Below are 10,680 nucleotides of genomic sequence, written 5' to 3'. Positions count from 1 at the left end.
ACCTTTCTGCCTCGGGCGCCATAGACCTCCATTATTTGAATGTCAGCAGACAGCAAGAAGCCTCCCAGATCTCCAGATGCATTTGAGATATAAAAAAAGTACTCCAGAGTGTTTTTCAGCATGGGGGTGAGTAGAAAATGAAGGCTAATCATGTTTTGGGTGTACTATTCCTTTAATATTTAGCTGCATGTTAAATGGTCATCTCTGCAGGAGACCTTCTCCTGACTTATGATTTTCTGTGTAACAAATGCGTAACATCTGCAGTGCTAACGAGGGGCAGCTTGTTCAAAGGGGCGTGTGTTCATGGGCAGGAGATTAAGTGGGAACAGCATTTCATGCCTGGCGAACTCAAAAGCAGACGCCCTGAAATCTATGCCACCTGCAGCTTGTCAAGCCGTGCAGTCTGAAGCAAACTGACCTGCTAAAAGCATCATTTCAGATTAAAACCTTAACGTTTTGAACCTAAATGAAGATATTGTGGTATCACGTATTTCCAAGTAAATGTGTTTTATGTCACCTGAGTCCATTACCTCAGCGCTCATTAAATTAGCTTACAGCCCTGTTTCTGTCATGGGGGCTGTAAAGGATACGCTTGATCTCAATTTTACACTCGCCCACTCTTTCCTTTCTTCTCTTATTCCACCTATGAGGACGAAGCAATTGAGGTTTCACGTACCAATGAAAAACCTACATCGCTCTAGTGGTCCCATCCTGACACTTTAATTGGAGAGGCGTAAATCTGGCTCCATTGTACTGGAGAGGGGTAATTATTTCCTCCTGTCTGAGCCACCAGTGATCCCCTTTTTTCATCCTCCTTCAGCTTTATTTTTTCTCTCTGTCAGACATTTTCATTAGAGACCTGCCTCTCACATTTCCCTTCTTTTGCTCTTTACTGCCTTGTCATTTTCCACAAATGCATAAATTTCTTCTGAAAGCTAATTGGCATTAGCTTTAAAAGGAATACTGGTCTATACCCACAGTCAAATGGCATGTGTCACATATGAATAGAGTTAATATTAATGGGGTATTTTGTTAGTAAAACATACTGCTGCATTACCCATTCAGTAGACTCTTTACTTCTAAGTTTTTGCTTCAATAAATTCACAAAATCTCTCTAAAGACTAATGCTGCTGCAGTTTTGGGTCCGGTTTAGTTAAACACAGTTGCATATTTCTGTTTTGCTGAATAAGATCTCATTGGTGAGCTACTGTAACTCCTAGCAGTGAGTTCATTCTACCGCTTTTGTTTTTCTTGTGATCATAAATGATATCTCCTAAGATGCATTCTCCCTGTTTCAGCAGCAATTCTCAACCAAAAGCGTATCATATGAAGACCATAATAGAGCACAAATATCATTTTATTATTTACAGTTATGAAATGGATCCTTTTCTGAGGCTAAAGCTGTCAAATCAAGACCTTGGTGAAAGGAAGAAAGCACAAATGACGCATAATGTCTCTGTTATGTAATGTTTTTTTATCCACAGTGATTTATGAGTTCAAGCTTCTTTCCTAAAATGCATTTATTTTTTTGTATCACACCAAATTTTCGAGGAGGTACCCGAAAAAAAATAAAAACTCCTCTAATGAGCTGAATTCTAATCAGTTTAAGGTTTTAAAGGTTATGGTTTATAATGCACTAAGATTTCCCTGCATATCATTCCTACAGTTCAAGGTCAATTTAATGACAAAGTGTTATTATGCACTGGAAAAATGATCTAGAAGTAAGTAAAAATTTCTTAAATTAAGTGTATTTACCCTTAATTTGAGTAGGTAAATGAGATAGTTTGCCAATGGAATGAGTATTTTTACTCTTAAAATAAGATAATTAGATAATATGCACTTGAAATAAGACAATGCAATTGTGTTTTCTTATTTTAAGTGTAAATTGTCTTGTTCCATTGGCAAAATGTCTCTTTTACCTCCTCAATCCAAGAACAAATGCATGTATTTTAAGAAAAAATAACATATCTAGATTTCAATTTTTTTCCAGTGAGTAAATTGAGTTTTTCAGCTCCACATTTTCTGATTCTTTTTTTTCTGTGCACTTCTACAAAGCTACCTAAAAGAAGGTGACCATACTTTTCTGTTGTTTAAAACAAAGACACATGTTTCATCAGAAAAGTTTGCTTAAATATTTTCTAAATGAAACCATCTTTTAACCAGATTATTTTTCCATGGATATCATACACTGGAAAAAAAATCTAAATCTAGATAAGTCATTTTTTCTTAAAACAAGTGCATTTGTTCTTGGATTGAGGAGGTAAAAGAGACATTTTGCCAATGGAGCAAGATGATTTATATTTTAAATAAGAAAAAACAATTGCATTGTCTTATTTCAAGTGCATATTATCTGATTATCTTATTTTAAGAGTAAAAATACTAATTCCATTGGCAGATGATTTCATTTACCTACTCAAATTATTAGTAAATACACTCAATTTAAGACATTTTTGCTCATTTCTAGATTGTTTTTGCAGTGTAAAGTGAGCCTCCCATCAGTATGTGCATAATGGTTTCATGGATAACAGTGAACTGAAATGCAAATACGTAAGCTAATCGCATAAAAACACAAGTGATGCTGTCGCTTTATCGTTTTCTGGAATTAATAAAGTCGCTCAGTTTGGATAACAGCTGAGACATCTTTTTATGTAGTTATTTATTTTTTAGAAGAGCTGGGGCCATTTTTTTTTCTCCAAAAAAGGATATCTTAACGCTGTATCCTAACTGGGTGATAGACTTTATTAATACCAGATAAATTATCAGCAAACTAAACTATGTGTCTCAAGAGAAGAGGCAGAATTTCAAAAAGGAAGTTTGTTTTTCTTTTTTGCAAATGGCCTCATCAAAAAGACTCCTACCAGCAGTTCTCAGTATGGTTCTCAGGACCCATTGCATGTTTTAGGTGTTTCCCTGCAACTGCACACCTGGTTTAAATTGGTGATAACAGGCTGAGGAGGTAAAGGAGCCATTTGTGCAGAGATGCATCAAAAACATGAAGGACAGTTGGCCCTGAGGAGTAGGTTTGAGAATCTTTACTTTTTCAATAAGAAATCTGCAGAAACTTTCTTAGACTTACTGGTTGCTGATCTGTATTCATGCTTCCACTGATGTTGTATTGATTATGTCTAATTCTTAGTAAATTGAATTTAAGACTCTCTGGACTCTTTTTAAGCTTTTTTTTTTTTTAATGATTATTCTAAATCTTTTTGTCATGACAAAACAAAAGATGTTGAAGATAATTTAAAAAAATCTGAACTTAAATAGGAAACTGTAGTATATAGTAAAGCCCATATTTGAACTGATTGCACTCATACTAAAACTCTAAAAATGGATAAGTGGTACAATGACTAATAAAAAATTTAACGGCTTCTTTCTTTTTTTTGTTCATTTATTTTATCAGTTGTGTATTATTCATAATTCTGAGAGTGGATATTGTTCAAATGGATAGACATTAATTTGGGTTCTATTAGTGTTTGGAAATCATTTATCTTAAACTTAGTTGTTTTTTTTGGCAAAAATGGTAAAATTACAATTGAAAGGACACCTGTCTACCTATACAGTTTACATATGACACATAGGGTTGTTTTTAGTTGAGGTAAAACTGAGTCAAGAAGCGAAAAAGTGAACATTTTGAGCTCAGCCTAAGTAAAACTAGCTGAAGAAAACTGGACACAACATAATGCAGTAAAATCCAACCTTCGTTTTTATTTATTTTTTTGGTATTTTCATTGCAAACTTCTCATAAACAAAGAGCCATGTGCACCTTCTATTTACTGCCCAGCAGACCTATTTATGTGGGCTTGTTTCTCTGCCTTTCGCTTCAAATCATGTTACAGGTTTATGTTACAAACGGGAACAATGACGTGTTTCTACATCTGCAGCAGTTTTTGTCATGCGCTGTAAAAAAAAAAACCCACTAAAACTGTGTTGCAATCATCTGACGTTGAATCAGACACGTTTTCAGGAATCGGCTTCTAGAATGAGAGATTGAAAGATATATATTTTTTTTACCTTTAATCTGGAAATGCACTGTTTTAACCTTTTTTTTTGTTCAAACACTTTGGGGAAAAGTTCCTCAAGGTTTTTGCAACAGTTTGTAGGAATTGTGCTTCAGTCTTCCTGACGGAACAGGTGTGAAACATTTATAGGCTGTAAAGGTGTTTAAAACACACCTTAGATGCCTGCAGCTTAATTTTCTCTGTAATTGGGATCCTTTCACGTTCGCTCTCCAAAAAAACACACTTTATGGTACTTAAGCCTTTTTGTAAATTATCAGGTGGTGTATTTAAGGTTGTTGTCCATTTTGAAAACCAGTTTTTGTCCAGTCTTTGATGTCTAGATGTTCTTATGTTTTTGTTTTTTGTACTGTTCCAGCCCCAGTTAAACACCTCATCATGCCGCCACTCCCTTACTTTACAGCTTAGATTGGGTTGTTTGACCAGCAAGCCTTTTCCTTCAAATGTAACACTAATTATGACCAGATTTTTATTTAATTAGGACATTTTTGCTTTTGTTCTGCAGTTGTTGCAAACTTTTCAGACCAAATCGCCTTACCTCTGGGAAAAACCTGTTGAACTGTGCTATCCCTGGACATTTATACTTGCATATAATCATTTGAGCTGTTGTATGTTGCAACTTTAGTCTGGAAACAAGAAAAGGGTAAAAATAAAGAGTAAAAATCTGATTTTATTCGAATCATAAGTGCTAAAGTGTTTTGTTTTTTTCCCAGTCAGCAAATCCAAGGCAGGGAGAGTAATGAATCTGTCTGACCTTTCATGCTTCACCATCCCACCATGTGAGGTAGACGTCCTCCAGCTCTCTGATGTTTTGGGCTGTTAAAGTGATCTGTTTGCTGTCTAGTTAACAGAGCGAGGAGGGAGGAGTGGGGGGGAAGGAAAGAGGAGGGGGACATGAGCGAAGAGTGTGTAATAGGACACCAGCTGACTCGCTCGTCTCTTCCTTTTCCTCCTCCCTCTTTCCTCTCTTCTGTCCTGCTCTGTCTCAGTCAAACCTGCTCCGTGAAACACTGGATGGATTTCCTCCTCTCTGGTGTCACTGGAAGAGACTGGAAACTGGGAGTTTCAACAAGGACGGAATAAGATCAGCTCCTGCTGGGTGGATCTTCACTCTCCAGTTGGGACAGGCTCTACTGGAAGCTCCTGTAAGGTGAGTCCCTCTTCATGGACCCTTAATGTTGACTGATGCAGCCTGCTGCTCTGTGCTGTAGAGTTTCCTCTGATGACGCAGATCTGGATGCAGGGAGAAGTTGAGAGAACAGGTGCAAAGTCCCACAACTGGGAAATAAAACTTAATCTGACAAACAATCACTTAGTGCTTCTTTTAAATAACAGAAATCAGAATCTTGTTTCACACTTAACAACTTTTAAATAGTGAGATATTCCAGACTGAGTCACAGATTAAAAGAGTTTAAAGGCCTTCTAAAGACATTAGACATTTGATTCTCTCATTAGAGTTTCTATAAATGCTTCTATAACTTCATATGTTTGTTTAAAGAAGGTTGAGCACATGATCTTAGGTGCTCCTTAGAGTCATGCGTTTAAAGGCGTGTGTGGCTGCAGCAAACCCGTTGACAACTGACCGGTGGGGTGTGGTATGAACGCACGCTGTGCTGCTGGAGCCGGGACACAGAGCAACTTGTTTACCACTAAGGTTTAATTCTTCAAGCACAAAAGCCACCGTCCAGATGGGGATGAGCTGAACTGTGTTAAAACCATTACTGGGAGCAGATGGGAGTTCTGTAAATGTAGATTTATTTCAGAGAGACGGTTTGCTTCCCCAGCTATGCAGTTTTTCACTTTTAAGAGTATTGGTTTATGAGCAATGCCTCTGAAGGAAAACTCATTGGGCTGAAAGCCAAGATTGGAAGATAATAAACATAATTATCATCACACTTTTGTGAAAATAAAGCTCACCGCTCATCGCCTGCACCAGCCTCCTTCGTGCAGAGCCGTCTAATTGGTCCTGCTGAGATTCCTGGCATTTACTCTGGGATTCTTTTTGGCTGAAGGGCTCGAACAAATTGATTAGAGTATTTATTATTTTTGCTCAAACAGTGATGCATCTTTTATCTGAAGGCCCCTTTCATGCCAGAGTGCTGCAGGATGGTGGCTGTTAATGTGGGGTGAAGCAAAGTGTCCAAACCCGAGTCAAAGAACGCTCTGGAGATGAACTCCCACTATGATGAGTTTAGCAGCTGAGACCAGCATTTCAATGTCAGACGCTCTCCAGGGGAGATCACTGCCTCTCTGAGCAAGTGGGGTGTGGTAGGTGTCAGACTCGACAGTTCAGATCACATTACATTAAATATATATATTTTAAAAAAGGCTGTATGCCATTATTATCAAAGCTCTGCTACCTGAAAGATCAGTTGATGGATAAAATCTGTGTGAAGGTGTGGGTTGTTCTAACCAGGTGGGTTCTGTTCAGGGCGAGAGCTGATGCATTGTTTAGATGCTTTAAGAGGAAATGCACTGCAAAAAATTGAAATCTATATAAGTAATTTGTTCCTAAACTAAGTACATTTGTTCTTGAATTGAGGAGGTAAGTGAGACACTTTGCCAATGGGTTTGCCAACAAGACAATTTACATTTAAAATAAGAAAAAGCAACTGCATTGTCTTATTTCAAGTGCATTTTATCTAATTATCTTATTTTAAGACTATTATCTAATTTACCTACTCCAATTAAGGGTGAATACACTTAATTTAAGAAATATATACTTATTTCTAGCTCGTTTTTGCAGTGTATGAGTTTTTCTCCCTATAAGAATCTTTTGTACACTGCAAAAATGATCTAAAAATGAGTAAAAAAATTCTAAAAGTACGTGTATTTACCCTTATTTGAGTAGGTAAATAAGATGATTTGCCAATGGAATGAGTATTTTAACTCTTAAAATAAGATAAATAGATATTATACACTTAAAATAAGACAATGCAATAGTTTTTTCTTATTTCAAATGGAAATTGTCTTGTTCCATTGGCAAAGTGTCTCACTTACCTCCTTAATTCAAGAAAAAATGCACTTAATTTAAGAAAAAAAGACTTATTGAGATTTAAATTTTTTGCAGTGTAATGACTTATTTTGGTATTTGTCCCTCTTTGCTTTGTTTCCGCTTTTGTTCTGCCTTTCAATTAAATTTCTGCTGTCTTTAGTTTTGGTTGTTGCATTTTAATTCACAACAATATATTGAGTCTGTATTTAATGTTTCATGATGCTGCTGTTCTGCAATATCTTCATCAATGTTTGGCTTGAATCATGATTATAATTTTACAAATAAATGATAAAGTATACAATATGAAATATAAGATATTGGAATGTTGGATTCTAAAGTGGCTTTTTCTATGATCAGGTGACAACACTTTTGTTTTAGCCTTTACAAAGAAAGTAACTTTCCATAGCCACATTTATCTTTAGACGAATACTGATGGTGTGTTTGGAATTCATCAACAATTCAAAAATGTGCTTCTTTTTTTCCTGCAGAAATAATCCTAAATCCTGTAGAGAATGTTGGTTTGGATATTCCACATTCATTATATGTACAGTTGGGAGCAAATGTACATTAATCTATAAAAGTACCGTATGAAAATGCATTTTGTTATTTTCAAAAATATTGACCTTAAATTTTGTAAAAATTCAATATAAAAATAACATTTCATAAAACAAGAGATGTCATTAAAGATAACTTTTACTGTTCATCATTGATCCAATCCTTACACTGCAAAAAATCTAAATCTAGAGAAGTCATTTTTTCTTAAAATAAGTGCATTTGTTCTTGAATTGAGGAGGTAAAAGAGACATTTTGCCAATGGAACAAGACATTTTACACTTAAAATAAGAAAACACAATTGAATTCTCTTATTTGAAGTGCATATTATCTAATTATCTTATTTTAAGACTATTATCTAATTTACCTACTCCAATTAAGGGTGAATACACTTAATTTAAGAAATATATACTTATTTCTAGCTCGTTTTTGCAGTGTATGAGTTTTTCTCCCTATAAGAATCTTTTGTACACTGCAAAAATGATCTAAAAATGAGTAAAAAAATTCTAAAAGTACGTGTATTTACCCTTATTTGAGTAGGTAAATAAGATGATTTGCCAATGGAATGAGTATTTTTACTCTTAAAATAAGATAATTAGATAATATGCACTTAAAATAAGACAATGCAATTGTGTTTTCTTATTTTAAGTGTAAATTGTCTTGTTCCATTGGCAAAATGTCTCTTTTACCTCCTCAATCTAAGAAAAAATGCACTTATTTTAAGAAAAAATAACTTTTCTAGATTTTGATTTTTTTCCAGTGTAACGTGTTTTTAATCTAATTTTACAGCCTTAGATGGTGGAGAACAAGGTAAACTTCTAAGGTAGGTTTTAAAATCTGATTTCATGGTAAATATTTGGACAAATTAGAGGGTTGCAGATGGTATGCATGTTGCTTAAAGAAAAAACAACCAGGGCTGTTCACATTTCACAGTCCTAAGTCTCTTATATGCATCTATAAACAGAGATGATTTAGTGCTCTGCTTGAGGACAGGGCTAAGCCGTGGATCAGGATAGGTGCTCTGTGTGGGTGTGGAGGCGATGCTGCAGCTCACGGCCCGGGGCAGTTTTTATTGCCCCCTCTGCTGCTTAACTGCTCTCAAGTGCAGCCAAAACATCTCCTTCCTCATCAGTTTTCCATATGTCAGACCTAAACAGTTGAAATCCACTTCAGCAGTCTATCAATCATGATTCGCCGAACAAAAGCACGCCTCCACCTATTTGTATACAACCCTCTGAAGTAACATTTTAATGGCAATCATGTACTTTTCTTTTCTTGTGTCATAATTTTTTTATTACACATGTATAAATCATGAGGGTTTGGACTCCTGTAAATAATACATACTTCTTATTTTTGCATCCGTCTCTGGTGTAGTGCGGTTCTGTACAACACAGGTGCTGTAGCAGCTCGTCTGAGTGGTTAAAAAATCCAAGTGTGTTGCAGGAGATGACGCCCCACAGCTCAGCGCAGTACCTGCATCCATCAATAATTGAGCTGCTCTTGTCCAGTTATAGAAAAGGAACAAGTGATAGAGGGAGCACTTCTTCAGCACTTGTTTTGTGAACAACCACCTCATGCATATTTAAGGGAGCTGCATCTGGAAGGGGTACTGTACAGCCAGTGATGGGAGGTGTTGTTTTGCTTGAGTTTTTGGTTGAGTTTGTTGAGGTCTTTTCAGTATAAATCTACATACCTGGAACTCTGATACGCTTATTGTAAAAAAAAATCATATCATTGGGTTTTCTAGGCTGCTTTGTTGATCAGTTATTGAGTTTATATTCATTAGATTTTACCAAGTTTAGATTCAGTGCTGTTCCTCAATGCTGTTGGTGAGCCAGAGGTCAAGAGTCATTCAATTTCTAAGATCTTCTCTTCTGCCTGTGGCTTCTATATTTCAATCTGAAAAACTCACAGAGAGAGAGAGATGCAATTAGAGTTTGATACAATAGTTTGAACTTTGGCGCTCAGGCCTCGCTGATTTATACTTTAATGCAGATAAACTGATGTATGAGAATAAGGATATTCCCCCCCGGGCCTGAAACTGGTGGTGGAGTTTAGATAGGTGAAGTTTGGTTAATCCATAGAGGCTGGTATACAGGGTGATGCTTGAGTTAGTTGTAACTGAATGAACAAATGTCGCATAAACTGTCCATGAAGAGCAAGCATGAAGCGACTGTGGAGAGAAAAAACTCCCCTTTGGGAAGAAATCTCTGGCAGAACCAGGCTCAACGTGGCGGTCTTCTGCCGGACGGTTTAAAGTGACAGGGAACTCCATGAAAGTCTGGAGGGAGTACACACTGGAGGTGAGGTTGAACGACATAGGAGCGATGGATCTTGCGCTTGTTGAAGAGTAGGCCTAGAGATGATTTGGAGAGGCTTTTAAGTTGAGTGCTGGAAGATGATTGGGCATCGAGGAACTGTAGCTTGAAGCGGATTGGCTGCATCGGAGGCGGATCAGCCTCAGATTGAATGGAAGTAATCAGAGTTTCTTCAGTTGAATTTCCGCCTTAGCTTCATTATAATTTCTTCAGAATTGCCCCCTGTACGCAGTTAACTTTATGCAGAACATTTTTCAGTTTTTGTTTTAAATTAAGTGTATTTACCCTTAATATGAGTAGGTAAATGAGATATTTTGCCAATGGAATGAGTATTTTTGCTCTTAAAATAAGACGATTAGATAAAATGCACCTGAAATAAGACAATGCAATTGATTTTTCTTATTGTAAGTGTAAATTGTCTTGTTTAATTGGCAAAAAACTCTCTTTTACCTACTAAATTCAAGAACAAATACACTTATTTTAAGAAAAAACTTATCTAGATTTTGATTTTTTTCCAGTGCAGAAGTTATAAATCTGCTGTGAAATTTCTTTATCCTTTTAAAACCCACCGTGTAGCCAGCGACCCATTTTAAAGCGTTTACAACTAATAACTCAGAATGCATGAAAATAACACTGGTAAAATGTTTACCAATATAGACATTATTGGAAAGCTTAGATTCTTCATAATTTAACTACAAAGTTCACAACAAGCAAGCAGGTCTTTTAAAACAACTGAGCTGATGCAGCTTGGGCTGTGTCTTACTCACCCAATTTGTATGTACACTGCAAAAAATGTAAA

General features: G+C 36.2%; 1 protein-coding gene across 1 annotated transcript in view; it reads left to right on the top strand.

The window, feature by feature from the left end:
• Positions 1 to 4,969: 4,969 nt before the first annotated feature.
• The window catches only part of sema3c (sema domain, immunoglobulin domain (Ig), short basic domain, secreted, (semaphorin) 3C), an 83,659-nt gene continuing 77,948 nt past the window's right edge, over positions 4,970 to 10,680 (top strand). The window contains exon 1 of the mRNA XM_015394567.1: positions 4,970 to 5,166. The gene's annotated coding sequence lies outside the window, so the exon portion shown is untranslated. The remainder of the gene's footprint in view (positions 5,167 to 10,680) is intronic.

The sequence above is a fragment of the Cyprinodon variegatus genome, unplaced genomic scaffold (genome assembly GCF_000732505.1).
Source record: "Cyprinodon variegatus isolate N-32 unplaced genomic scaffold, C_variegatus-1.0 Scaffold695, whole genome shotgun sequence".
NCBI classification, from domain to species: domain Eukaryota; kingdom Metazoa; phylum Chordata; class Actinopteri; order Cyprinodontiformes; family Cyprinodontidae; genus Cyprinodon; species Cyprinodon variegatus.
This window is presented reverse-complemented; position numbering and strand designations above follow the sequence as displayed.